Genomic DNA, 24,300 nt, shown 5'->3' on the forward strand with positions numbered 1-24,300 from the left:
TTTCTCTGCTGTAAGCTCTAAACACAGCTTTCTCTTTGTATTAGTCTGTTTTCATACTGCTATAAAGAACTGCCCGAAACTGGGTAGTTTATAAAGGAAAGACGTTTAATTGACTCACAGTTCAGCACGGCTGCGGAGGCCTTCAGGAAACTTACAATCATGGCGGAAGGTGAAGAGGAAGCAAGACACCTTCCCCAGAAAGCAGCAGGAAGAAGCAGTGCTGAGCACAAGGGGAAAAGCCCCTTATGCAACCATCAGATCTCGTGAGAACTCACTCACTATCACGAGAACAGCGTGAGGGAACTGCCCCCATGATTCAACTGCCTCTACCTGGACTCTCCCTTGGCACGGGGATAATAGGGACTTGGGGTTTACAATTCAAGGTGAGACTTGGGTGGGGATGGAAAGCCTAACCATATCACTATTTTACTAATTACTTTCCCGTAGAAAAGTTGCTTAAATTCTTTGGGCCTCACTTTCTTCATCTGTATGAAAGGATTGGGTTGGGTCATCTTTAATATCCCACTTGTCTACTTCTATGTAGATTTCTTAGTGAACTGGAAATTAAGAAAGTATATCCGTGTCCATTCAGGAACAGAAATCAAAGCTTCCATAGCTGCTGGAGAAAACAGAAGTTGCTGCAGTGAGAATAGCATCAATTATTAGTTACACCTGCTCCATTACTTTGTCACTCCTTGACACTGAGCCAGGTGCAGTGGGAGCATTTGACAACCTGCTCTTACCTTCCTCACAGTTGTAGGACTTTCATTTAATTTCAGTAAATTAAGAAGCTAGTTAGGAATTCACTGTGGGAGAGGCTATTTTTAAAACTTAAGAAAAATTATCACAGAGGTCACTGACGCTGAGACAAGCATCAGTTCATAACCGGCCTTCCCAGGTAAGTGCATGAGGTCAGTGCTTTATGATATACAAACAGCTGAGCAGTCTGGGACACACTTTGATGATGCTCAAATTATTAAACCTTGTTAACATCTCAGGAACACTCAGGGGACAACTATAAATAATGATTCTGACAGGTTTCAGGATTTATTTCTAAGTTATTACTTAGTATCCAAGAAATAAAAATTGTAGTCTGCCAGCCTGACCAACATCATGAAACCCTGTCTCTACTAAAAATACAAAAATTAGCTGGGCGTGGTGACGCGCACCTGTAATCCCAGCTACTCAGGAGGCTGAGGCAGGAGAATCGCTTGAACCAGGGAAGCGCAGGTTGCAGTGAGCCAAGATCGCACCATTGCACTCCAGCCTGGGTGACAGAGTGAGACTCCATCTCAAAAAAAAAAAAAAGGTAGTCTGGATTCAAGATATCTGAGTTCTGTTACTGGCCCTGCCATTGATTTCTTGTGCAATTTTGTGCAAGTCATCTAACCTCAGGAAGCCTGTTTCCTTATCTGCATAATAAAGGAGTTGAACTCAACATCATTCAAACAAACATATGGTACTCTACTAGGCACCTGGGAAACAAGAGTGAATACTAGTGTAGTATATTAGTGTATAAGTTCGGGAGCAAAATGCATGCAAATAACTGTGCTGGAGCCCAAATAACTAGATGAAGATACTTGTCCTTTCCTTTAAATGCTGGAATGCTATGCCACACCTCCTTCACCTATTTATTCATCATCCTAAGTCCTCTTTCCCAACAAAGACACAGAAAAAGGAAATAAACATTGCCCAGAAAGTGCTTGGCATACTCCTTCCTTGATCATACACTCGAATTCATTGAGAAACTGTCTTATGACTCATTCATTCAACAATCAGGTGCTAAAGATGAGCAGAGCAATGCCAGGAAGATCCAGATGTAAAAAATTGTCTGTCTTCAGGAACTCACAGGCTACTGAGAGACCTAAACAAACAGCACAGTGAGCACAATGACAGAGGATTACAGGATGCAATGGAAACACACAGGAATTGCACTTCCCCTAGAGGAGGGAAGCAAGGAATGAAAGAATACCTGAGAAGAAGAAATTCTAACATACTGTTGTTTATTTTATCTTATCAAAGATCTTATTAAAGCTAAAGTAATCCTATCTTGTTTATTACCTATTCATCTGTTTATATGTTTATTTTCTTCCTTCCCTATAACTGTTTTCTATTGCTACTATAACAAATTACTGCAAGTTTAGCAGCTTAAACAACACAATTGTTTTATCTTACAGTTTTGGAGGTCAGAAATACAAAATGGATTCAATAGGCTAAAACCAAGTCATCAGAAAACCATTCCTTCTGAGAAGGGGGAGAATCTGTGTCCTTACCTTTTCCAGCTTCTAGAGGCCATCCACATTCCCTGGCTTATGACCCCTTCCCTCCGTCCTCAAAAATGGCATCACACATCTTTCTGTACCTTTTTCTGTAGTCATAGCATTGTCTAACTAATTCTGTTCTTCTGCCTCCCTATTCTACTTTTAAGATTTTTTTTTGTGGCTACAATTGGGCCCACCTGGATAATCCAGGCTAATTTACCTAATTTAAGGTAAGCCAATTAGCAACTTTAATTTCACCTGCAATCATACTGCCCTCCTTGCCTTGTAAACTAACATATTCACAGGTTCTGGGGATTAATGAATGGATGTCTCTGAGGGAACCACTATTCTTCCTACCACACTCCTCTTCTAGAAAAATTCATTGTGAACAGAAACTTTACCTTTACCCACTATTGTAGCTTCAACAGGTGGAGCAGCACCTGGCACACAGAAGATACTCATTAGTTGTTTGTTGATTGAATGGCTAATTGACAATGGTGATACCACGCCAAAAATAATCGTTAATTGTTTAATTAAAAATACTTTATTGATTAAAAATGCTAACAATCTGCCGGGCACGGTGGCTCACGCCTGTAATCCCAGCATTTTGGGAGGCCGAGGCAGGCGGATCACGAGGTCAGGAGATCGAGACCATCTGGCTAACACGGTGAAACCCCATCTCTACTAAAAATACAAAACAAAATTAGCCGGGCTTGTTGGCGGGCGCCTGTAGTCCCAGCTTACTCGGGAGGCTGAGGCAGGAGAATGGCGTGAACCGGGGAGGTGGAGCTTGCAGTGAGCCGAGATCTCGCCACTGCACTCCAGCCTGGGCGACAGAGAGAGACTCCGTCTCAAAAAAAAAAAAAAAAAAAGGAAAGAAAGAAAAAAAATGCTAACAATCATCTGAGCCTTTAGCAACTCACACTTTTTGCCAGTACAGGGTCTTGCATCCATGTTGATGGCTGCTGACTGATCAGAGTGATGGTTGGTAAAGGTTGGGATGGCTGTGGCAATTTCTTAAGACAACAATGAAGTTTACTGCATTGATTGACTTTTCCTTGCGATGTTCCTCTGTAGCATGCAATGCTGTTTCATAGCACTTTACCCACACTAGAGTTTCTTTCAAACTTCAGACAATCCTTTGGAACCCTGCCACTGCTTTATCAACTAAGGTTATGCAATATTCTAAATACTATGTTGTCATTTCAACAACGTTCACAGCATCTTCACCGGGAGGAGATTCCAGCTCAACAAACCACTTTCTTTGCTCATTGATAAGAAGCAACTCCTTATCCGTTAAAGTTTTATCATGAGATTTCAGCAATTTAATCACATCTTCAGGCTCCACTTTTAATTCTGGTTTTCTTCCTGTTTTCACCACATCTGCACTTACTTTTTATTTCAATAGCTTTAGGGATGCAACTGTTTTTTTTGGTTGTTGTTTGTTTTTGTTTTTTGTTTGTTTGTTACAAAGAATGAATTGTATCACTGAACTCTGGGATTTTAGTGTACCCATAACCCAGATAGTGTACACTGCACACAATAGGTAGTCTTTTTATCCTTCACCTCTCTCCCACCTTCCCTACTTCTGAGTCTCCAATGTTCGCTATCCTACTCTGTATGCCTCTGCATACCCATAGCTTAGCTCCTACTTATAAGTGAGAACGTGTGGTATTTGGTTTTCTGTTGCTGAGTTACTTCGCTTAGCATAATGGCCTCCAGTTCCATCCAACTTGCTGCAAAATACATTATTTCATTCATTTTTGAGTCTCAGTAGTATTCCATGTGTATATATACCACATTTTCTTTGTCCACTCATTGGTTAATGGGCCCTTAGGTTGATTCCATATCTTTGCAATTGTGAATGGTACTGCAATAAACACATGTGTGCAGGTGTATTTTTTATATAATGACTTTTTTCCCTTGGGTAGATACCCAGTAGTGGAACTGCCGGATTGGCTAGTAGATCTACTTTTAGTTCTTTGAGAAATCTCCACACTGTTTTCCATAGAGGTTGTGCTAATTTAAATTCCCACCAGCAGTGTATAGCATCCCCTTTTCAACACATCTGTGCCAATGTCTATTGTTTTCTGACTTTTTGATAATAGCCATCTGGCTGGGGTAAGGTGACATCTCATTGGTGACATCTCATTGTGTGGTTTTAATCTGCATTTCCCTGATGATTAGTGATACTGAGCATTTTTTCATGTTTGTTGGCCATTGGTATATCTTCCTTTGAGAAATGTATGTTCATGTCATTTCCCACTTTTAAATGGGATTATTTGTTGTTTTCATGCTGATTCGTTTGAGCTTCTTGTAGATTTTGGATATTAGTCCTTTGTCAGATGCATAGTTTGCAAATATTTCCTCCCATTCTGTAGGTTGTCTGTTTACTCTGTTGATAGTCTCTTTTGCTGTCCAGAAACTTTTCAGTTTAATTAGATTCCATTTATTTATTTTTGTTTTTGTTGCATTTGTTTTGGGGGGTCTTAGTCATAAATTCTTTGCATAGGCCAATGTCCAGAAGAGGTTTTTCTTAGGGTTTTCTTCTAGAATTGTTACTGTTTCCCATCTTAGATTTAAGTCTTTAACCTATCTCGAGTTAATTTTTCTATGTGGTGAGAGATAGGGATCCAGTTTCACTCTTCTGCATGTGGCTGTCCAATTTTCCCAGTACCATTTATTAAATAGGGATTCTTTTCCCCAGGATATGTTTTTGTCTGCTTTGTGGAAGATTATTTGGTTGTCAGTATTTGGCTTTACTTCTGGGTTCACTTTTCTGTTCCATTGGTCTGTGTGTCTACTTTCATACCAGTACCATGCTGTTTTGGTTACTATAGGCTAACATATCCCAGAAGACTTAAATATTATAGCAATATGGGAATAGAGGAGTAAGAGTTTCCTTATAAGAGCAGGTGTGGGTGTGGGATGCTGCATTTGCTTTCTATGGATGCTGTAACAAAATATTATAAACGTGGTAGCTTTGAACAATAAAAATTAATTACTTTTAAGTTCAGAAGACCAGAAATCTAAAACCAAGGCATTAGCAAGGTCAATTCCTTCTGAGGGCTCTGAAGGAAAAGTTGTCCTAGGCCTCTCTCCCAGCTTCTGGTGGTTGCCAGCAATCTTTGACATTCCTTTGCTTGTAGACACACCACTCCAATCCCTATCTCAATCTTTCCTTCACCTTCTTCTGTGTCTCTGTGTCCTCCCTTCTTCTTCCAAGGACACCAGAGGCTTTACAAGATCACCCTAAATCCAGGATGGGTTCAACTCAAGATCCTTAACTGATGACATCTGCAAAAACCCTATGTCCAAGTAACGTCACATTCTGAACTTCCATGTGCACATGAATTTTGGGAGGAACCTATTTAACCCACTCCAGATGCTCTTCTTGTTCTATGACTTACAAACACAGTGCTTCTCAAGGCTCCAAATGGCCTCAAGATGGGTGTCTCTGGGTCTACAATGGTCAGAAGACACTTTCTACTATAAGGTTAACAGAGACTCTGCAGACATTTCTCCCCTTTTCTCCTGCATCATGGTTTTTGAAGTACTTCTTGGAAAGAAAATCAGCTGCACTAATATAGCTCTTAAAATAATTTATCTTTATCAATAAAACCTCAGGAAAATTAAACCATAAAGATATGTTTCCAAAATGCACTATCGGTTTGAATGAAGTCCACAAAGGCTCCAAATCAAGAATGAAGCCTAGGGTGTGTGCCCTCTCCCTTCAGGAGGCTTTTCAACTCTTGGTAAAAGGATTCCAGATACAAATGGACTGCTGGCCTAGATTTGGATGTGGAAGAATGTAAATAGCTGTTGGCTTATTATAGTGGAAATCTCAAACGCTTATTGTTGCTTTCAGTCAGGTGGATTTTTTTTATGTGGCTCAGTTTTCTATAGTTGGTGATAGGAGAAATACCTTTTGTTTAGCCTAGCACAGTAAGTTGAGCTGCAGTCTCTCATCAGAATAGGGAGTGAAAAGATGGAACCCCAGGTGGTACAGACCTGAAGGTCCTTTCCTAATACAAAACTTAGGGCTTTACTGTTACAAAATATCAGAAAAGGCTAAGTGTTGACTTAAAAAAAAACAGTAAGGTCAAATCTACAGTGCTTTCCTGGGCAACATTCCTCAGTGCACCATTATTCCCTGTGTTCCTTGTGGCAAGGTAGACAGGTTCACTTATAAAGCATTTCAAGAGAATGAAATAGTAAATTATATTACGATTCCCAGAATTACAATTAGAAATTTGATGGGACTCTGTAGACTTTCTTCCCATATAATTCTATGGCTAGCCAACACAAGGAAATTTGGAGAAGATTCCTATAAAACAGATATTAAGAAAGGAAATGTTACTTTTTTGCTACCATCTTTTGTGTGAGGGATCGTTTTGTTAATATTAAGTTAGATTAAAAAGTATATTTACTATAAAAGATCCAAGACTTTGAAGTCCCTTGGTTTACCACTGTCTCTCCTTTACCAATATCCCCAAAACTAATCTTTTTTTAACAATTACTAACCACTTTTATTTCTGACATGCAGAAAATAGTTTCACCTCCAAATCAATGCACAGTGCTTTGCACATACCAGATAATCTACAAAAACTGGTTGACATAAATGAGGCAGAAATAGAAACCAAGCTTCAGAAACTCACTGAATGAAACTGACAAAAAGAAGTAACATCATTTATTTATTCAAGAATAGAGGAGTTCTAGTTTTTGATGCAGGAATAACCCCTTTTCTTCTGAAACTCTGCTTGCCATCCAGGTGCATTCTTTGGAGTGAGAAACGCAGAATTATTCATACTGTGGAATTTTACAAATTACAGCCCAGAAAAACAAAAAAAACAACTCTGATCCATTTCACTTCAAAGCCATACACTCTCAAGCTCCCTCATACATGTTAAATTTCTGAGTGTTGGGATATGTCATTCTTTGGCCTTCACAGGAAATTTGAGCAACCATACTGAACAATCAATATAAATCCTTTTTCTTTTCACAACATCCAAGCAATATTTTCCAACTTTGTTTTGAGTCACTCAAAGCAAGATTTTTACAGTTTCTTTGATATGTACTTCTATTTAAAAACTTTTGCATTTCTGCCTCAAAATCTAATTCCCTTCTGAAATACATTTCTAAAACTATGTTCTAATAATACCAATTATAAGAAAAAGCATGCAGAGATACATGCAGACTTGAGAAATCGATGGCATTTGGAAGATAACTGGAACCATTCTTGTTGGAAGTGACTAGAGGAGTGTTGAATATATAAATTGAATCATTGATTCTAAATTAGTAATGACTACAGGCCTCATTTTAAAAGACCCATATGCCAACATGTACTGAAGAATAGTGGAAAGGGCAATTTTTTAAAAAAAGGGTCAACCAGCTGTGTAATTGTGTTGCTACATGAATGCCTCTTCTTTGTAAATTGTTGAAACTTTTTCCTGGAATATTATCAAAGCTAATATAATAACTATATACCCACCATCCAGAATTAATACCAACATTCTATCATGTTTGATTCAGATTTTCATTTTTGTGAAAGATCTAAAATCTACAGATAAAATTTCACACTTCTCTGAAACCCTCCCCAATCTAATACCTTTCTATCTCCAGCATTAATCACTATCCTATATTAGCTGAGTATGCAATATATATCTTAAGGTATTTGTAATCAATGTATATTTAAAGATAATAAATAAGTGCATACATACAGAATTATAGAGATTTTTCAGTTTACAGAAATGTTATTAAACTCTATGCAACTTTCTACAATTTGCTTTTTGTTTTTACTTTAACTTAAATGTTTTGAAATCTATCCATATATATTCAATATAGTCCATTCAATTTAACTGATGTATTATATCCTGAATAAATAACTGGTTTATCAATTTTTCTCCACGTGAGCATTTGAGCTTTTTTCTCTCTCTCTTACAAATAATACTATCATTTGCACAATTACATACCCTAGAATTCTCCAAGACATATATCCACAACTGGAATTGTCAGAACATGGTGTACAAGGGGTCTTCAAAAAGTTCATGAAAAATGCGTACTATGAAAAATCTATGCATAGGTTTCAAATTTTTTGCAGCAAAATAAACTCATATTAACTTGTTATAATATGTCTAAACAGCATCTAATTTGCGGCACTAGGAAGGATAAGATACCGGTTTGAAAAGAGCCGCTAGCAGAGCAACATGAATTCTGCTAAAATTGAAGTAAGAACACACGTCAAACTTATGAAAAAGCATGGGTAGAAGAATGGTGACATCATTAGCTGGGTGTGGTGGCACTTGCCTGTAGTCCCAGCTGTTTGGGAAGCTGAGGCAGGAGAATCTCTTGAACCCGGGAGGCGGAGGTTGCAGTGAGCCAAGATCACGCCACCGCACTCCAGCCTGGGCAATAGAGCCAGAATCTGTCTAAAAAAAAGAAAAAAGAAAAGAATGGTGAAATATTGATGCTTTAGAAAATGTTTCTGGGAATAATGCCCCAAAGAAATCAGCAGTTTACAAATAAATAGCTCATTTCAAGAGACATGACAATGTTGAAGCTCATAGCGGCAGACCATCCACGTCAATTTGCAAGGAAAAATGTATCTTCCTTGTACCCTAATTGAAGAAGGCCAACATTTAACAGCAGAAACAATAGGCAACATCATGGACATTTCAGCTGGTTCAGTGTGCACAATTTTAATTGAAAAATTAAAGTTGAGCAAAAATTAAAGTTGCCAAAAACATTGCACCCATTTCAGCTGCAGACAAGAGCACAGATTTAGACAGAAATTTTAAACAAGTGGGATCAAGATCCTGAAGTATTATTTTTTTGAAGAATTATAACAGAAGATGAAATATGGCTTTACCACTACACGCCTGAAGACAAAGCACGATCTAAGCAAGCAATGGCTACCAAGAGATGGAATTGGCCCAGTCAAGAGCAAATGTCATGGCAACAGGTTTTTGGGATACTCAGGGAATTTTGCTTGTTGATTTTCTGGAGGGCCAAAGAACAATAAAATCTTATTATGAGAGTGTTTTTGAGAAAGTTAGCCAAAACTTTAGCAGAAAAAAATCTTGGGAGAGCTTCACCAGAGAGTCCTCCTCCACCACAACAATGCTTCTGCCAATTCCTCATCAAACAAGGACAATTTTGCAAGAGTTTTGATGGGAAATCGCTAGGCATTAACCTTACAGTTCTGACTTGGCTCTTTCTGACCTTGTTTTTTGCATGTTTCCAAATCTTAAAAAATATTTGAAAGGTACTTAATTTCTTCAGTTATTAATGTATTTTAAGATGCAGAAAAGGCCTTCGATAAAATTCAACATCCCCTCATGTTAAAAACTCTCAATAAACTAGGTATTGAAGGAACATACCTCAAAATAAGAGCCATGTATGACAAACCCACAGCCAATATCATACTGAATGGGGAAAATCTGAAAGGACCCCCATTGAAAGCCAGCACAAGATAAGGATGCCCTCTCTCACCACTCCTATTTAACATAGTATTGGAAGTTCTGGCCAGGGCAATCAGTCAAGACAAATAAGTAAAGGGTATTCAAATAGGAAGAGAGGAAGTGAAATTATCTTTGTTTGCAGATGACATGATCCTAAATCTAGAAAACCCTCCCGTCTCAGCCCAAAAGCTTCTTAAGCTGATAAGCAACTTCAGCAAAGTCTCAGGATACAAAATCAATGTGCAGAAATCACTAGCATTCGTATGCACCAACAACAGGCAAGCAGAAAGCCAAATCGTGAATGAACTCCCATTCACAGCTGCTACAAAAAGAATAAAATATCTGTCAGCACTGCATCGAGTTCTGCATCTGGCTCCGGACACTTCCAGTCTTAGCTGGGCCCTTTTGGGAGGGTGTACTACAGACCTTCACATGTTGAACAGTAGGATTCAGCAGGGAATGAGTCCCACATCCTCCTTTCATCCATCCTTTCCCAACTCCTCTTCCACCTCCCACTGTTCTTAGGTCTACTTTACTGCTCAATCTGGATTTGGTGGACTCTCCTCCCAAAAAACATTAGAAGGAAATGCCTAGCACTGAAATTTTGTCAAGAAGTGGAGGCTCCTGGAATGGAGGGACTTTCTGAGTAAAAAGAAACAGCCCCCTTGCAAGTCACCTAAGTTGCACTCTGAACCTCCAGAAAAGGGGGAAACTCCTAGGGTGGATGGCACTTGGAAGACCCCTCCCTTCCTAAAAAAGAAGAAGACCACTGCCTCCAGCAATGGGTCAGGACAGTCCCTGGACAAGAAAGCTGCAGTGTTTTGACTGATTCCTGCCTGTTTGAGGAAGGCCGATTCTGTTGCTGCTAAACTAGATTTGTTGGGGGAGATCTGGAGTGCCCTTCCAAAGATTAATAGCCACCCAACCCACTCCCAGAAGAAGGGCTCCCAGAAGAAATCCTCTAAGAAGAACCATCCTCAGAAGAATGCACCACAGAACTCCATCCAAGCTCATTCTGAGAATAAATGCTCCAGAGCATCCCAGAAGTTGCCAAGGAAGATGATGGTGGCAATTGACTCTGAGATGGTGGGCACAGGACCCAAGGGGCATGTTAGTTTCTTGGCTTAATGTAGCATTGTCAACTACAACGGAGATGTGCTTTACGATGAGTACATCCTTCCCCCCTGCCACACTGTGGACTACTGGACCAGATGGAGTGGTATCCAGAAGCAGCACATGGTGAATTCCACACCCTTCAAGATTGCTCGAGGCCAGATCTTGAAGATACTCACAGGGAAGATAGTGGTGGGGCATGCCATCCACAATGACCTCAAAGCCCTTTAGTACTTTCACCCCAAGTCCCTTACCCATGACACCACCCATATCCCCACCTCCTCAACTGGAATGATCCCATATCCCCCCACATGACCACCCAGAGAATGCCACCATGTCTCTGAAGCATCTCTCCAAAAAGCTGCTAAACTGGGATATCCAGGTTAGGAAGAGCGGATATTCCTCTGTGGAAAATGCCCAGGCCACCAGGGAGTGTACAAGTTGGTTGAAGTTCAGAATCCCCCTAAAGACTAGCAGCAGTGGGGACGCTGGTGATGTGGGGAGGCAGAGGCAGTGCCCAGGAGAAACAGGGCAGCAGACCAATGGACAGCTCCACCAACTCCACATCTTTGGAAGCTAGAATTGTGGGGGGAGAGAAGCTGTACCCCAGGCTTAATATCCACTGAAATTTCACCTCTGGTGTTGTGTCCTGTGTCTGGTTAAGTGTCCCATGGAAACAGGAAGCCTTCACATCAGAACACAGCCCTACACCATTTACTTCTAAATGGTGCTAGCCACAGGTGCCCCAGGGTGCTCTGTGCCAGTCAAGATTTTTAACTTTCAAGGGGCAGGGCATGCTAGGAAATGTAGTTTCCCAAATTGCCTTATCACTTGGGTGGACATATGTCTCTTTTTATGCCTTTTGGTCTTGAATAATTAACAGCTAAAGTAATTGCAACAAAAAGAAAATTTACAAATGGGATCGAATTAAACTAAAGAGCTTCTGCACAGCAAAATAAAGTATCATCAGAGTGAAAGACAACCTCCAGAATGGGAGAAAATTTTTGCAATCTATCCATCTGACAAAGGTCTAATATCCAGAGTCTACAAGGAACTTAAGCAAATTAACAGGAAAAAAAAACATTAAAAAGTGGTCAAAGGATATGAACAGACACTTCTCAAAAGAAGACATTCATGTGGCCAACAAACATCTGAGAAAAAGCTGAACATCACTGATCATTAGAGAAATGCAAACCAAAACCACAGTGAGATACCATCTCACACAAGTCAGAATGGTGATTATTAAAAAGTCAAGAAACAACAGATGCTGGTGAGGATGCAGAGAAAAGGAAATGCTTTTACATTGTTGGTGGGAATGTAAATCAGTTCAACCATTTTGGAAGATGGTGTGGCAATTCCTTAAAGATCTACAAACAGAAATATCATTTGACCCAACAATCCCATTACTGTGTATATACCCAAAGGAATATAAATCATTCTATTATAAAGATACATGCACATCTATGTTCATTGCAGCACTATTCACAATAGCAAAGACATTTTATCAACCCGAATGCCTATCAATGATAGGCTGGGTAAAGAAAATGCAGTACTTATACATCATGGAATACTATGCAGCCATAAAAAGGAATGAGATCATGTCCTTTGCAGAAACATGGATGGAGCTGGAAGCCATTATCTTCAGCAAACTAACACAGGGTTCATTTTTCTATTGAGCTCTTTAAGATTTGCAACATATAGTAATATTTTTGTGTCTAGTGATTATTGATCTGCGTTGTATATTGCAAATGTCTTCCATAGTTCATCTTTTAACTTAATGTCTTTTTTTTAGCAGAAGGTTTTAAACTTTATAAAACATCAAAGTTTGTCTTTCTTTATAACTTTTTGCTCTGTCTGACTTAAGAAATCCTTTCCACCCTGTGGCCATACATATACCAAATATATTTTTCTAACATTTTGTATGTTTAAGACTCTAATGCATATCTAGGACTTTTTAAAATTGTATAAATGTATCCATTTACATAAATTGAATTTCACAAATGACATTAAATTTATTTGTAAATATTATAAATTAAATATTACCTATTAATGTAGTTTACATGAAATAATATATTTTTGAACATTTGGAATTTTAATGTATGTTACAGTATTTAATGTATATTTAGAACACATATATTTTATACAATTTTTTCTTTCTTTATAAGTTCTGAAGGTGTCTGGTTTAAGAGATCCTTCCCTATCCTGTGGTTTTGATATTTTACTATATTTTATTCTAATTTTTGTGTTATTTTATTTTTTGTTTTGGAAAATCAAATAGATTGAACTCGGTGTTTGAAATGGGCTATGGTCCCATGCAGGCTTAGGTCTAGCTAAGTGCTCTCTAGCTGCTCTATTTATTCTCAGACAAATGTATTTATGTAGATTTATTAGCAGACTGGCTCTGGCACAATATTAGGGCAGAAATACTTATCATGCTGCTAGATTTAATAGGAATGCTTCTGAAGTTTCTTCCATTAAATACCACACCATAGTTTCCTGAACATCTCCTTCTAGTCCTAATTTGCAAAAGATTTTATCATAAATACATGCTGAATTGTATTGATTGCTGCTTATTCTACAACTGTAGGAATTGATTATGCTTTTCTTTATTCTGTAAATGTGGTGGATTAGATTTATAAATTTTTGTGAATGTCAGCCAGCCTTCTATTCCTAGGATAAGTCCCATTTTACTTCTTTTTCATTTATTTTAAATGTCTACATTTTGCTATTTATGATTTTTTACATGTACATTCATACATAAAATTAGACTATCTTATTTTCATGTATTATAATAAATTATGTCACTAAGTTTATACTAAGCTAATAAAATAAGCTATATCTCTCTTCATATTTTTCCCTTTTCTAAAACAGGAAATATCTACTTAGTAAAATTTCAGCAAAATTCACTTATAAAACATTCTGAACCAGGACTCTTTTTTTATGGGGGAGATTCTTGACTAGGAAATTAATTTCTTCACTTTTAATTGCTTCATTCAGAGATTTAAAAATTTCTTCTTGAGTTACTTCAGGTAATAATGTATATATTTATTTTTTAAGTGACCATGTATCCAAGCTTTCAAATTTGTTCATAAGTTTATGTTATGTGTTTCTAGTACTCTCATGATTTGTATACTGTCTTATCTAATTGGACTCTTTTCAGTCAGGAAAGACAAATGTAGGCTAGACTTCTCATTAAGTCATTATTCCATCTAATCAATCATTGAATCATCAAACATGCATTGATTTTGAAAGGTACAGCAAAAACAACTGATACAACCCTCCAAGGCTAGGAATCAAAATTTGATGAGTTTAAGTAGAGTTTGTTATGTTTTAATGAACAATATTTATCTTTTTTGGTTGTTGGTCATTGTTATATCACAATCTATGTATTATCTGCTTGCACAATATTGTATAAATATAAGCTTTGATAAGCAAACATTTCAATAAACATTCTTAATTGTAGGTGGAAAAAAATCACTGGGTAGAAAAAATGTGATACTTTCTTTTCTTTTCCAATACCATTAGTCATGAAGAAATAACCAAGGGACCACCTCCAACTGGAGGAAGCTGTGATAATTCCAGGACGTAGAAAGCAATAGCTTTTGGTATCTAAATTCTAAGCCTATAATACAAAGTGAATAAAGGTCATCGATAATTACTTTTCAAAAGCTCAGAAAACAAGCAACTGTTTTACAAATTAAACAGAGCACCCAAAATTGAAATTATTGAGTTGACTTTTGTTTTTTTGTTCTTGTTGTTTCTATTTTTTTTCTTCTTTTGAGACAGGTTCTCACTCTGTTACCCAGGCTAGAGTGCAGCAGTGCCATCACAGCTCACTGCAGCCTTGCAGCATAGAACTCCTGGGTCTGAGTGATCCTCCCACCTCAGCCTCCCAAGTAACTGGGACTACAGGTGCACACCACACGCCTGGCTAATTTTTTTTTTTTAATAGAGACAAGGTCTAACTATGTTACCTGGGTTGGGCTCAAACTCCTGGCTTCAAGAGATCCTTCCACCTTGGCCCCAAAGTACTGAGATTATAGGCAGGACCCATCACACCTGACTTTTGTTTTAAAGCAATATTTTCTTTTCTTTTCTTTTTTTTTTTTTTTGGAGACAGAGTCGCTGTGTCGCCCAGGTTGGCGTGCAGTGGCACGATCTCAGCTCACTGCAACCTCTGTCTCCCAGGTTCCAGTGATTCCCTTGCCTCAGCCTCCTAAGTAGCTAAATAGAAAATAGTTTTCTATTTTTAGTAGAGACAAGGTTTCACCATGTTGGCAAGGCTGGTCTCAAACTCCTGACCTCAGGTGATTTGCCCACCTCGGCCCCCCAAGGTGCTGGGATTGCAGGCATGAACCACCACCCGTGGACTAAAGCAACATTTTCTAAAGAAGTGACTTGCAGACAATGATTCCTCAAGAAATTCTGCAAGGAAAGTGGAGGGCAGGCTGTTTCAATCAAAATATATAGAAAAGACTGCTCACAATTCCCTACTCTTAGAGATTTAAAATGCAAATAAACATAACGTTTTGAGAAATTTTGCAATAAAGATACCTGTTAATCTTTGTTTAACCCAATGTTTCAATGTTACTTAATCACAGACCCACTTTATTTTCCATGCAGCATCTATTTGGGGTCATGGAATGTGCTTTGAGAAACACTACTGGAGTGGCATTTCCTAGAACTTTAGAATGTAAAACAGAAAACACACATAGGAATCAATGTGATAACTTACAGATAGGTTCATAATTAATATAGAGAGAACAACCAAAGTTCAAAGCACTAGCCCTTAATAGTCGTGAAATTACACGACTCTCTCAAAAAAAACAGAGTTAAAATTCTCATCCATTTGCATTTCCAAAGTGCTGCTTTCCAAAAACATAGTGTGGCTAACGCCCTATTAATGAAAGAGAAGAATCATAAAAGCTTTTTTCTCTTTCAGTTCCACACATACACGCTTTGGAGTGGGGTACGAGGGGTGCAACATTATTCTTTCTTTAGACCACAAAAAGGCTACAGTATTAAACCATCCCTAAAACTGGCCACATTTAAAATCCATTAATATAACCAAATTCCTGTATGTATCTCTGTCAATATGGGTCTCCTTTTTTATTGAATTTTCTTAGGGCAATTAACTAGAGCACTCTAACTAAATAGACTTGTATTTATTTAAGTACTGCTAGAGATATGAAAAAAAAAATTTTGAAACCACACGTACACTCTCTTGCCAGGATCTAGGGAATGCTGACCTGTCTGAATGTCTCTTTTCTTTCTCTTGATCATCTATCTTTAGACTCAGGAGGACCAAAAGTAACTGAATAAACATTATCTTGTCCTTAGCCTTCACCAAGCAAAATTGTTTATATCTGAGACCATTTCCCTTTAGAGTCTGAGATCATTATTTTAAAGTAGATTGTCAAATGCTCCACAGTTGATCTCAGTTGAGCTCTGCCATTTGCTGCTCTATGAACCAAGTCCAGGGCATGACATTAAGCCTGTGACTATATAACATGAGAAAAAATGTTTTAAGACAGAATAAAACATCACATACAGTTTCTGGCAGTGAATCTTAACAATTGAAATATCGTTGTCCAAGGAAACACTTCAAGATACTGTTACAGAAAAATGACAACCATGCCTACCCCATAGGCAGTTGTGAGAATTTAACGAGATGATGGATATGAATGAGCACAGTGCAATAACATGCACAGATTTTCAATAAATGGTTTGAATCACAATGTAATGAAATGTATTTAATCCAATTAAGTGTCTGCATTTCAGGAAATAGTGTGGCTACCTGCCTGCATGTTCTCGCAATTGCGCACTGCCTAATTTTTATCTTTCTCTATGTTTATACTCCATCCTACAATCTGGGTCAGTCTTATATACAATTAGGAAAGGAAGATGCCTGTGTAATGTTGCCTGATGCATACAAAACAAAGTCCCCAATTCTGAAACCTCTCCTTTTTAATGTGATGTAGTGAAATTTAAATGTTAGTATCCACATCTTAAAAGAGAATTATACTATATAAATTGTGTGCCGTATATTATCTCATATAATCTCTTCAATCACTACTAGTTAGGCAGGTCAAGTCCTTTGTACCCATTGTTCAGATGAGTGACATAAGACTTAAAGAGGCTGTATCCAGGCTGAACAGCCCCTCAACCACCAAACCAACCTCCAGAATGGCAGCATAAAGAAGGTTGGTCCAGTGCATACTCCTCATTCAGTCTTTGGGTCTGAACAGTTCTTCCCAGTCTGTTCCCCTCATCTGAATCCATCTTGTTTCTGACACTTCAGGCTGTCAATTGGCTCCTCATTTCTTCACTTTTATCCTCTTGAGAATCTCCAGTTTTATGCTTGGCACTACTTCTGGATCGCCACTCAAGTTGCACGGCCTCATCTACTCTTCTCACTTACTCTGCGGCCCTGAATACTCTGCATTTGGTCTCCCTGCCCTAAGTGTCCATCTTCCTCCCAAGACAGAGCTTCCAATGAGGTTTGCGGGCATTGAGCAAGAAGCAGGTATGTGGCACATTGAGTATCTGCCCCAACATGATCTGTCTTTTCTGTAGCAAAATCAGAACTGATAACTGAAACCAGCATACTTTCCAGTGCTAAACAATTCTGAGACAAAACCAACTTTCCTGTTCCTATGTGAAACAATTCCAAGACCAAACATAATTTCCCGTTTCCTAATTTCCTAAACAATTTCCAATTTTTAAATTTTTAAACAACAATGGGACTAGGCAAAAACAACAGCTCTTTGCTCCAGGAAATACTTGCTCCTGGTTGGTAAGTATAAACGAATTAAACTGATTTTAACTTATGAAGCTAACAGTTGACACACAATGCTTGCTTCAAGACACCTAGCGTTGCCTATGCCCACCAGTCCAAAGCCATTTGTCAGAAATTCTATCCAGTTCCACCAGTAAGTTACCAACCTTACATAATCCACTTAAAAGTACCTAGCCCAGGCCCCCCAAATCCCTAGAAATAGCCTCCCCTGACTTGCTCCTACTGAGACATTGTAAAGTCACTATCTTAGTGTCTCCCCTTACTGCAACAAGTCTAATAAACTTACTTTTGCTTGATCAACACGTTTTTCTCGTGATCTTTTTCACAGTCAACAAACACAAAGTGACCCCAACATCAGTGTTTATCTTCTAAATTACCTGATTCTTTGTCATAGGATTTTTTTATATGCATGGATCAGAGTTCTGCTTTAAAATGTGAGATTTATTTGTTGCCACTAACATTTAGTTCAAGTATATTTATGTATAGCACATACTCCACTGAATGGCACATGACACAGTTTATATTAATAATAGCACCAACAACAATAGCAACTATCTTTACTATCTTTTATGCATCTTTCAAGCTCCAGACATTTTATATACATTATTACATTTGTTTCGACCATCATGTCAGCAAGACAAATTATATACTCCATTTCACATGAGGAAACTGAGGTTCTAAGAGATTAAATAACTCTCCTAAACTCACACAACTAGTAAGATTCAAATCCAGGCAACCTGCCTGCATAACCCAAGTTCATGAATGCACAGAACTGTTTAGAATTTTTAAATAGTTCTGATCTCAAAAAACACTATGTTTCTACTAAGCAAAATATCCTAAATGAGTGAAAATGACAGAAAAGATATAGGACTTCCGGAAGGAGAACAGGGTAAAATTTGTTTTGTGGGGGTTGAGTGGTGTGCCCGTGAGGGAAGGACAAAGGCAGAATTGCATGCTGATCAGCCAAGGAGTAAATTTGGCAACGATGTAGAGAAATAAGACTTTTATACTTTGCTGGTGGTATTGTAAATTGGTACAATCTCTATATAGAGAGTTCTTTGGCAACATCTAGCAAAATCACACGTAAACACACACATACTTGCTTGTATTCACATAAAACATGTCTACAAAGAAAGACAAGAAACTGACCAGATGAGTTATCTCTGTGAAGGGTGCTTGGAGCCTGGGGAAAAGAGTTATGAAGGAAACATTTTCCCTGTGTAACTTTCATATGTCTTGAATATTAAACCATGTGAATGTTTTCCTTATTGAGGATATAAACGTAATTTTAAAGTAATAAACAGAATAGATGTTTTTTAAAGAGACCTGTAATCTTGCTAGTTTAGAATCAAAAGTAACTGGTGGTATTATACCCACACTCCCCAATTGCTTAGCCCTATTCCCAAACATCTGCTGGCACATATTTTATAGATAAATTTCTGGTAAATATAAAATATTATAATTTCATTAATCTGAAAATGTTAGTAAATCTCAGAACTCTGATGCATACATATGTTATGCCTAATAGTCTATTCAATGTTTATTTTGATTTCAGTATTTTAAAGAAATATTTTTATACCCCACCTTCCCAGATTCCTTCAAGATTTACAAAGAGCATGAACAAAGAGCACAGGGAAGGAATATGTCTTCTTCTGCCGGCAGTAGAGCTTGTTTTATTTAAATGGTGAGCCTGTTTTACTTCGGATAGGAACCTTCATTTCATCTGGGATTCAAATTGCTTTTGAAGTGAAGGGAAGTAATATGCAAAGCCTGCAGAGCCTCTACATTTTCATGAATACATGTAAGAGGATGACTCAACTTCAGGGAAAGGTGGAGCAGAATTGTCTCCTTCAGTTCTGAGCTCCTTGTGTGGGAGGCAGCCACTGGGAGGGCATGTACACATGACTACTTAACTTCTTCCTTAATCTGGGAGAGGCCATGGAGAAACTGGATGAGTGATAAGAGACGTCTACTCTTGCTCTTGGATGTGGGCACATGCCCTGTAACCACTGAACCAGTGCTTTGGAGTAGAAGGAGGCACAAGAGTGCTACTGAGCAACTCCTGAATGCCTACCCTGCTGCTGCCATTCAGGGGCCATGGCCACACCAGAAGAGAAAGCACAGGGTGAGACCCCAAAGCTGAGGGACCTCTGACACATAGGACCTGAGATTCTTTGTGGGGAAAGCACATTTCCCTAACTCAAAGGCCACAGCCCTAGAAAAATAGGCCATCATGGAAAGCCTTACATTACCCACTTTACAGTATTATTGCAATCTTCAATGTCATTACTCCCTATTATTGTGTGTCTCTATGTGCCAACCACAACAGTGGGCATTTTGCATACATTTGCTCTAATTGTCACAATGACCCTAGAGGGTAAGCATAATCTCTAATTTTCAAAATGAAGAAACTGAGGTGCAGAAAAAATAGGTGACCTACCAAGATCATGTGTTAGAAGTGAATGAGAACTCAGGGCATTCTGACTCTTTATACAACAGGACCTCTTTATAAATACTCAGGTTGGGCCAGGCACGGTGGCTCACGCCTATAATCCCAGCACTTTGGGAGGCCGAGGCAGGTGGATCACCTGAGTTTGCGAGTTCGAGACCAGCCTGATCAACATGGGGAAACCCTGTCTCTACTAAAAATACAAAATTAGCGGTGCATGGTGGTGCATGCCTGTAATTCCAGCTACTCTGGAGGCTGAGGCAGGAGACTCGCTTGAATCGGAGAGGCAGAGGTTGCTGTGGGCCGAGATTGTGCCCTTGCACTTCAGCCTGAGCAACAAGAGTGAAACTCCGTCTCAAGAAAATAAATAAATAAATAAATAAATACTCAGGTTGGAATAATTTCCAAAATGATTGACAAAGATTGACAAACCAAAGTAGCATCAAATGTATTTGAAGTCTACAAATGGTACCGGTGGATGGCACAATCTCTCAGCTTCCTGCACTGAACATCTTTGCAGCTCACTCACAGTCACTTGGCAAAGAGCAAGTCATTTTCTGCATCTCATCCATCACCTCTCTTGTGTCTTGAAACATTCACCACTCTCACTTTCAGAATGAAGAGCTATCTTCTAGCCAGGACCCTTTCTATGTCATCCACACCCCCTCAGCTTTTCTGAAGCCCAACTTCCTTTGAACCAGGTATGTGTTTGAAGCATGAAATCTTCTTTGAAAGTCACTATTTTAGGAAAGCAGGAGGTAAAAAAGGGTCTACTGCCCAAAGCATTCACTTTTCTCCAGATGTGTCTCTTTTCTTAGCAACGAGTCCATCTCAAATAAAAGTCCTCTGCACAGCGTTTCCACTCTGCACGTCTCAGGTATCTGCCTTCCTTTCTTTTCACAAAACATCTTCTGAACTTCAGGTTTTCTCCAGGAAAGATGTTACATTTTCTACACTTCTCTCACTACACATTAAGAATCTCCCTTTAGTCACCAACTATGGGTTATAATGGTTTAGAAAGAACTGATATAACGTGTACGTGTCAGCAAAAGACCTGGCCTCTTCCCTCTTATTCATGCCAGAATTGTGCCATAAAGGAGTTTAGCTTTCTCAAAATCCAGAAAGACACATTGGCTGTTGGTCCCTTATGCCTTATGCACACGTGCGCACACACACGTCAAATCTCATGCATTTTCCAGGCTTTCAGAGTCAAATTGCATCCTCCTGTTTTGGAGAATGTTTCCCTGACTTACCTATCCCTTAGTGGGCTTTCCATCCTCTAATCAAATTACAGCATTGATTATTTACGTTCTTTGGCACTTAACATATACAATAATATTTTCAAGCAAACAATTATTAACTCTTTACATTATAAATTCCTTGGGAATAGGAACTAGACGTTGTCTTTTGGCACTCAAGATACTGCCTTGCCCTGAACAGACACTGGGGAAGAATAAGTTTAAACATGAAACAATTTTTATTTTTTAAATTTTTTTTTTTGAGACTGAGTCTAGCTCTGTCACCCAGGCTAGAGTGCAGTGGTGCAATCTCGGCTCACGGCAACCTCTGCTTCCTGGGTTCAAGTGATTCTCCTGCCTCAGCCTCCTGAGTAGCTGGGATTACAGGTGCCCACCACCACACCTGGCTAATTTTTTGTATTTTTAGTAGAGATGGGGTTTCACCATGTTGGCCAGGCTGGTCTGGAACTCCTGACCTCAGGTGATGCACCCACCTCGGCCTCCCAAAGTGCTGGAGTTGCAGGCAAAACAATTGTTTTTTTAAACTAAAATTTAAAATGCAAATATTCTTATAAATATCGTGTCCCTTGGAAGTAGTAAACAAATGTTATACTACACTTATTCAAAGATACCTCTAGTACTCAATGCATGTATACTAATCCTCCTGTTTTATTATCTTTACAATATTTTTAATTTGCTGAAAAGTAATCGTCAAAAGTTATCACAAACCAGGAATTTTGATAGAGACTGAAGAGTCAAAGCACCAAAATATCAAGAAACCTATAAACCATATGAAGAATAAAGACACATGAAAAGGGAGTAGAAGAGATATGTGCTGTCACTGAGGTGTTAAGCAATTGTTACAGCAGCACAGAACACAACCAGTTCTCACCAGGAGGTTCTAGAGGTCAAAGGACAAGTGAGAGCTTTACAGAGAGAGAGAATGGGAAGGGCATTTCGGAGCATGCAGTACACATGGCAAACTTGAGGGCAGGCAAGGATGCTGGGGCTAATCTTCATGCTTTGAAAGCAAATCTGATTTTTGTGGGGGCAGGGACTTGTCAGATATCTTTGAAAGCCAAGTCTGATAAACAAAGTAGTAGATAAAATGTTGGCAAAAACCATTTGAGCCCAAGCAGACATCATAAACTGGCTCTCAGGGAGTGTCTAAGATAGAATTTATTGATGTGAATTACAGCAATACAAATAATTACTTAGAGTATAAACCCCCTTGTATGCATACGGTTTGATAAGTGTGTTTAAAAATTAGTCTTAACTTCTTTCAATCCAAACTTTGTATTTACTGTTCAACTAAAGAGTGTGTGAAGAGTAGAAATTAATAAAATCCTGATTTCAAGTTATGTTTGAGATTATTGGCCCAATTACTGTGAAGAGTCCATGGACAGTTGGAAATGCTTACACATATTGAAATAACAGTGCACCTTTCTCTTAGTTTCAAACTATATATTGCTTGCAACTTAAAGGCAAAGAAATAAAATCTTTTGAGCTTTTTCAAAGATATTTGTAAGGTATTATCTCATGCTATAGTTGTGGTGATTTTTATTATATATTGTCAAAAGAATAAGCAAATTATTGTTCAAAACTTGTCAGAAGCTGAATTTATTTTAATCTTTTGATAATTGCTTTGGATTATTAAGTAACTAAATGTTTATGGTAGAAGGTGTGGAAAATACTGGATAGACCAAAGAAAAAGAATAAAAATCACCATGACTCTACTGCAGTCATTATTTTGGTAAATGTCCCTCCTGGTCATTTTTCTTTTCATTTGTACTTGTTTTTCAAAATTGCCACTATTAGTAATACATGTTTTAGGTCATAATTATTTTATGTAATAATTGATTATGAATGTTGACTGTGAGAAATTCAAATTTAGCTTCTCCAAATCAGAAAGAAAAAGAGAAAAATTTTCAAGCTGGCAATGGAGTATCCATTTTTTCAATATTAAGGAATAACCAAAATGCTTCATTAACTATGATGTCCTACTCAGCAAGTATTCTGTGAGGGCAGCTTATTTGGCAAAGCCACTGTAGATTTAAAATAACTAGCTCCACCAGCATGGCACATGTATACATATGTAACTAACCTGCACATTGTGCACATGTACCCTAAAACTTAAAGTATAATAATAAAAAAATAAAAAATAAATAAATAAATGAACATACAAAAATAAAGAACTAGAACCTTACAATTAAAAAAATAAAAAATAAAATAAATAAATAAATAAATAAATGAAATAACTAGCTCCAAATGGATCACTTGTTTTACTTCCTAAAGACAAAAGATTTCTACTTTTAATGGCATGCAGATTTAATTTCTTCCACACTGCCTTGCGCTGGGATGCCATCCAGTAGAATGACCATAACAACCATCAGCTCACATTTGGCCTTTGTTGAGATAAGTCCTGTTTTGTAGCCCAAAGGTAACTTTCCCTGTAAATTCAATTTTATATCATTGGAATAAAAACAAGTGAATAAATATTAAAGCATTTAATGGAAAAAAATAATTTTCATGGAATTAGATAACACTTGAAGAATTTTCAAGAGAGAAAAAAATCAGAAATAAAGTTTAAACTCACTGAACAGAGACAAGAAAATTAATTGACGTATTGTATAAAGTACACTGATTGTTAAATAACCAAATATTTATGTTAGAAGGTGTGGAAAAATACTGAAAATCTGAAAGAAAAGCAATAAAAATCAGCCATGGCTCTATTACAGCCACTATTTTGGAAAACATCCCTCCTACTCTGAGATGTCTGAGATCCATCCAAGTTATTACATGAGATAAAATCCACTTTTCGTTATTTGTTTAGTGTGTATTTTTCAAATTCCAGATTATGACCCTTCAGATTTCAGATTGTAAAATTGATTTAGTGTATCACAGCTAGCATTTTATAATTTGAAATAGAAGAGAATAGAATTGAAAATATGAGTAAGCATAGGGTCTAAAACTTTTATTT

The 24,300-nt window shown here is 37.9% G+C and overlaps 1 long non-coding RNA gene and 1 pseudogene across 1 annotated transcript; both read left to right on the forward strand.

Annotated features, from left to right (window-relative positions):
- Nucleotides 1-311: 311 nt before the first annotated feature.
- LOC134758658 (uncharacterized) lies at nt 312-22,677 on the forward strand. The gene is made up of 5 exons (XR_010134094.1): nt 312-383; nt 17,136-17,360; nt 19,226-19,317; nt 20,698-20,783; nt 22,026-22,677. It is a non-coding gene; the product is annotated as an uncharacterized lncRNA (long non-coding RNA).
- On the forward strand, nt 8,468-11,308 carry LOC101143727 (interferon-stimulated 20 kDa exonuclease-like 2; annotated as a pseudogene).
- Nucleotides 22,678-24,300: the final 1,623 nt, after the last annotated feature.

The sequence above is a fragment of the Gorilla gorilla genome, chromosome 5 (genome assembly GCF_029281585.2).
Source record: "Gorilla gorilla gorilla isolate KB3781 chromosome 5, NHGRI_mGorGor1-v2.1_pri, whole genome shotgun sequence".
Classification (NCBI taxonomy): domain Eukaryota; kingdom Metazoa; phylum Chordata; class Mammalia; order Primates; family Hominidae; genus Gorilla; species Gorilla gorilla.